The sequence below is a fragment of the Coenobita brevimanus genome, chromosome 105, assembly GCF_032717465.1.
Source record: "Coenobita brevimanus isolate Jiangsu-jjx chromosome 105, ASM3271746v2, whole genome shotgun sequence".
NCBI lineage: Eukaryota > Metazoa > Arthropoda > Malacostraca > Decapoda > Coenobitidae > Coenobita > Coenobita brevimanus.
Window position 1 is genome coordinate 7,097,417 of NC_137058.1, and position 6,457 is coordinate 7,103,873.

The window sequence follows — 6,457 nt, forward strand, 5'->3', positions numbered from 1 at the left end:
AAAAGTATGCAACAAGGAGAACACTAACCGGACGGTAGTTCTTCAGGTCTTGTATGCCACTTTTTTTTTTTTTTTTTTTTTAAGGAAAAACAAGAGACTCATTTTTCCAAAAACTATGTATAGCGTTGACTTATAGATTTTATAAATACCTTTGACATTCAGTTTTATGTAAGGCTATCGGGAGTTTTTATATCATCAGTGATACTATCATCACCTCCTGCCCTACCCGTCTTCATCCCACCAAAATTTTCGTTACTTCATCTGATGTAATCCTGGGGACGACTTTATCTACTATTGTTCTAACCTTAACTGGTTCTTCTGTCACGCTACTGCTATTGTAAAGCATCATCATCATCATCATCTAATCCTGTGTTGCCCCATGAGGACCGGAGGAGCCCGGAGCTAGACTAGCTGGTCCTGACGTTTAGGATGAGTGACCAGCCTCACTCATCCCTGAGTGGCATTACGTTAGCAATAAACCCCAACCACCCTTTGGATATAAAGCTGCACAGGCTCAAGCAATCAGAGCGCCTAAATTACCCACTAAACCACCAGGCGCCATAATTTGGTTATATGGTTACCACCCAGCGTAGGACGTTTTCTTAAAGTAGAGGAAACAGTTTGGCTTGTCACTCAGTATAGAGTCACCCACTGACAGAAGGAAGAGGAAAGAATGAAGGAAAGAAAGACAGATGAGGAAGGAAGGAAAGAAGGAAGGAAGAGAGGAAAGGGCACCACTGCATCAACTGAATGGATGGCGAGTGCCTCCACCTACCACCTACTGTAAGTCTTTGCATAAAATTCCACTATCCTGACCGCGTAATTTCTGTTGTATGTTGCTTCTCTCTTACAAGAAACATTTTATTTCTTCCTATACCAACCCTCCGTTTGGTTACCTTCATCCTTCCTCCATTCCTTAATAGTTTCTGCAGTCCTGTTCATGTTAAAATTTCGAATATCTTGATTTTTTTTTCTTGATGAATAGTTTTCTTTAGTTTGGTTGCATCAGTGTGATCTCATTGTCCTTATGGTCATGTTACGTCTTTTCTACAGAAGATCCTTTGTACTCTCTGAGAGCTTGCTGTTGCTGTTTCCGGGTTTCTTACTTCCTGTTTCGAGAGCTGCTTCGTTTGCTGTTCTCGTGAAGTTTTCATTCATTTATTCTGTGTAGGTATTTACGTCATCCATTAACTGCGAGTATTCATTCTCAATTAACATGCTAAATTTTGCTGCCTTCTCCTTCACTGCTACAAGGTTAGTCTCTTTCCTTCGAATCAGCCCCTAACTCTCTCTCCGGAGCTAAAGTATTACTTGACGTCTCAGCATTCAGTGGTCGCTTCCTACATTTACTATGTTCAGTGCAGTTATGTTCACTGTACCGGCATGAGATTTGTCAGTGATGATGAAATCCATTCCATTTTTTGTTTCACTGTTTGGTCTCTTCCTAGACCACATCCTGCTTTGTTTGTTTCTTTTAGAGGAAAGTGTTCATACATTATATATACATATATATATATATATATATATATATATATATATATATATATATATATATATATATATTTATATATTGTTACGGAACAGCGAAAGATAATGTACACTTTAAGTGAGAGTACTAAAAATCACTACTGTCCCGTAAAGTTCCAAGTTCAAAACAAAAGAGTTAGGTAAAATTACAAGTTAAAGTTTAATGCTCAAACTAACAACAAAACATTCAGGACTCATAAGGATAATGTAATGGCAAAAACAGGTTAAATATATGGTTAACTGCAATAGCCTCTATTAACACGAAATTAGCAAGAGTAAATTTATCTAAGTCAGCCCTGATAAAATGAAAATACACTGGGTAATGCTCAGTTAATGCAAGATAAATTATTACAGATACAAAATATTATAAAAAATGACTGACATAAAACTTTACATTAATCAAAAGAAACGTTACTAGGCCTAAGAATTAACACCTTATGCTATAGAGTACAAGAAAAAATGCAATAACACTTATACTCAAATTATACAGCTGCTAGATGGTTGGAGACTTCCTGAGCACTCACAATAATAATAACTGTACAGGGGAGGACAGAGATGTGAACCAAATGAGGAGCAGATCTAAGTGGCAATAATGTAGAGACTGAGCTCATTATATAGGGGCCAGCAGAGCTTGATACAACTTGTAAGAAGGACGCGCAAATGAAGCCATGGGGACAAAGAGTTGACAATCCTGCTCTGAACAACCGAAAGGACGACTTACTCTACTATAACGGTAGAATGGGGGACTGAGGCAGAACACGCTCGTGATCAAACATGCAGCATACTGTGCGTTAAAATTACACAAAGGATGATGAAATCATAGGCTATGTAACACCTCCCCACAAAGAAAAAAGAAATTTACAAAGGAAATTTCTTATTACTCTAAAACAATCTGTCTAAAGTCTAGATAAGCAATCTGCAATAACATTTTCTTTCCCCTTGACATGTTGTATGTCTAATGAATACTCCTGAAGAAGTAGACTCCATCTTGTCAATCTCTGATTTTTATCTTTAAACTTACTAAGGAATTTCAGTGGGTTATGATCGGTATAAATGACTATGGGGTCAAAAGCAGAACACAAATAAAATGAAAAATGCTGTAAACCCAAAATCAAGGCCAAAAGCTCTTTCTCAATAGTTGAGTAGTTCTTTTGAGGTGGAGTGAACTTCTTACTGTAATAAGATACAGGAGGTTCAATACCCTGATCATCCTCTTGCAGCAAAAGAGCCCCAGCTCCTGTATCACTTGCATCAACAGCTATCTTAAAAGGCGTAGCAAAATTTGGAGTAGCGAGCACTGGCTGACTTAATAGGATAGCTTTAAGTTTGTTGAAAGAGGATTCACAGTTATCGGTCCAGACAAATTTAACTCCCTTTTTCAGTAGGTCTGTAAGTGGTGATACAAGAATTGAAAAGTTAAGAACAGATCTCCTGTAATAACCTACCATTCCCAAAAATCTTTGTAGCTCTTTCCTACTTTTAGGTCTGGGAAGATCACTTATAACCTGAACCTCAGCTGCTGGTGGTGCAACATGTCCATCACCAATTACGTACCCAAGGTACTGAACTTTAGCTTGACCAAACTCACACTTTGATAAATTAGCTACAAGATTAGCATGAACCAAACGCTCAAGAAATTTACTGACATGGCATAGGTGATCTTTCCAGTTGTCACTGAAGATTAATACATCATCAATAAAAACAACACACCCTGCCAAACCCTCTGTTACAACATTCATGAGCTTCTGAAATGTGGCTGGTGCATTCTTCATACCGTATGGCATTACAGAACATGCAAAAGTCTTTCCTAGTGTTACAAAACATGAGATCTCCCTAGCACGTTCAGTCATAGGTACTTGCCAGTATCCCTTTAACAAATCAAACTTACTTATGTACCTAGCCTTTCCGATCTTGTCTATGCAATCTTCCACACGAGAGAGAGGGTAAGTGTCTGTTTTAGTTATCTCATTAACACGTCTGTAGTCAATGCAAAGCTGCTGTGACCCCCCTGGCTTAGGGACTAGAGTGACAGGAGAACTCCACTCGCTCTGACAGGGCTCAATCATCTTGTGGTCCAACAGGTAGCCAAGCTCCTTCTGGATGAGAGGAACTTTCACTGGGTTCACACGGTAAGGAGGCAGTTTAATTGGCTTTGCGTCTCCAACATCGACATCATGCATCAACACAGTGGTTCTTTCTGGAGTGGCACGGAACACTTGCGGGTACTCCTGCAGTAATGCCGAAAATTCCTGCCTTTCCTCGGGAGCTAGATGAGAAAGCTTAGTCTGGAGATCATTCATGATATCAGGATTCTTCCCCAAACTATCACTCAGGCTCATACTGCATGGGAGGGCTTCACTTGCAGACTCGGGTGGAACTGCTACAGTGCAGAATGGATTATTTTCATCCCGTCTGTGATATAACTTTAGCATGTTGATGTGACATAGTTGCTTGTTCTTTCTACGATCTGGTGTGGCGATGACATAGTTGACATCACTGAGTTTCTTCTCCACGAAATAAGGACCACTAAACTTGGCTTGAAGAGGTTGCCCATGAACTGGTAGCAGAATCAAAACCTAATCTCCTGGCTGAAAGTGGCGTAACCTGGACTTCTTATCATACCAAGTCTTCATCTTCTCCTGAGCAGCTCCTAAATTCTCTCTCGCCAGCTGTAAAGCAGTGGACAGCCGTTCTTTGAACTTCATCACATACTCCAGCAGATTGACGTCATCTTCCTCCGACAGCCAGCATTCCTTGAGTAACTTAAGGGGTCCTCTTACTTCATGGCCAAACAGTAGTTCAAAAGGTGAGAAGCCCAGTGATTCATTTGGAGATTCTCTTGCGGTAAACACAACGAATGGAAGACCTTTATCCCAGTCTTTCTGATGTTCCAAACAGTATTTCTTGAGCATCGATTTGAGTGTTTGATGATATCTCTCCAACGCTCCTTGGGTCTGGGGATGGTAAGCTGAAGACGTGATCTGGGAGATGCCCAACTCTTTCAGAGACTGCTTGAAAACATTTGACATGAAATTACTTCCCCGGTCTGACTGTACCTCCTTGGGCAGACCAAACTTTGTAAAGAACCCTAGCATTTCCTTAACCACGTTCGTTGCTGAGATATTTCTAAGTGGAATGGCTTCAGGATAACGAGTAGCCATATCAATCAGGGTCAACACATAAGAAAATCCTGAAGAAGTCTTAGGAAGAGGGCCCACAATATCCACCAACACACGGGTGAAAGGCGCCTCAAAAGGAGGAATGGGAACTAGAGGTGCAACCTTTTCGGTCTGATTACACTTCCCCACAACTTGACAGGTGTGACAAGACTTACAATACCAGGAAACATCCCTGAAGATACCTGGCCAGTAGAAGTGTTTCAAAATGCGTGCCACAGTCTTCCTCACTCCAAGGTGTCCTGCCAAACTGGAATCATGAGCCACTCTAATGATATCCTGCCTACAAACACGAAGGATGACAACTTGATGTACAACCTCCCATTCACAGTTGGCTGATGCTGTTGGGGGTCTCCACTTCCTCATAAGTACTCCTGACTTTATATAATAACAATTAGAAGCACCAGCTGACTCTTCCTCACTGCAAGCAGAGTTAGCAAGACCTTTCAACTCAGGGTCAGCAACCTGCAACTCAACCAACTCTTGACGAGACAAATTATCAACACTACGGGGTACTGCCTCATCTGGTGAGTGGTCCAAATTAGCAAGAAAAGTGTCAGCTAGGATAACATCATCATCATCATTATCCTCTAAATCACCAGTAACTTTAGACTTAGCCCTAGTGACAGCACATGCAGGGAACACATCAGGGACATCACAATCCTGAGTCGCAGCCACTGGCTCACTAGACAACTGAGGAGCTGGACACACTTGACCTCCACCAATATCATTTCCAAGTAAGAAAGTTACACCTGACATTGGGAGTGTCACAACCAACCCAACCATAACGGAACCATTAACAAAATCAGACTCTAAATTCACTCTGCACAGAGGGACAGAGAAGTAATTATTCCCTACACCTTGTAAGATTACAGTTTCATCAGAGGAATTAACATTAGAGCCTAGAACACTGGTCAGCATAAGGGATTGGCAAGCACCTGTATCACGATATATTTTAACTGATTTCCTGTCATTACTGTCCAGAGGACTGACAAAACCATCAGACAGGAAATTAGCACATGAACTCTTGAGAGTGTCACCCACGTTACTGCTCAAAAGAGGAGCTCCATCATGAGAATTTAAGTTACCCCTCAAAGCAGGTTCAGTTAACTCAGTTAAAGAATTCTGGGAACTCTCAAGGGTGGACACTAGACCAATTGACTGAATATTTAAAGACTCCTTTTTGTTCACATCACGCTGTCTCCTGAAACATTTCTCCGTAGTATGACCAAGCTTACTACAATAAGTACATTTACTTTTCTGAAATCTAGAGGTGAAGCTGGTATTTACTTCCTGAGAAACATCATCCTTATTCTCTTTCTTGTTACCTGTACTCTGAGTAGAGGCAACGTACTTACACTCAGCTTTCCTTCTTTCTCTAGAATATCTCTTGTGAGTGAGAACATATTCATCAGCTAAAACTGCAGCATCAGACAAATTATCTATTCTTTTCTCATCAAGATATAGGCTTACATCTTTATAAATACACCTCTTGAAGTCCTCCAGCAAAATCATCTGCTTAAATTTACCAAAATCAGAATCCACATTCTTAGAATTTAACCACTGCTCTAACAGATCTTCTTTGATTTTTCCATACTCAGCATGGGATTGCTTATCTTGCTTATAAGTTGTCCTAAATTTTACTCTATAGGCTTCAGGAACAAGCTCATAGGCCTTAAGAATCAAGCTCTTAACTACATCATAATTATCAGATTGATCCTGAGGCAAAGATGCATAAGTTACTTGAGCTTTAC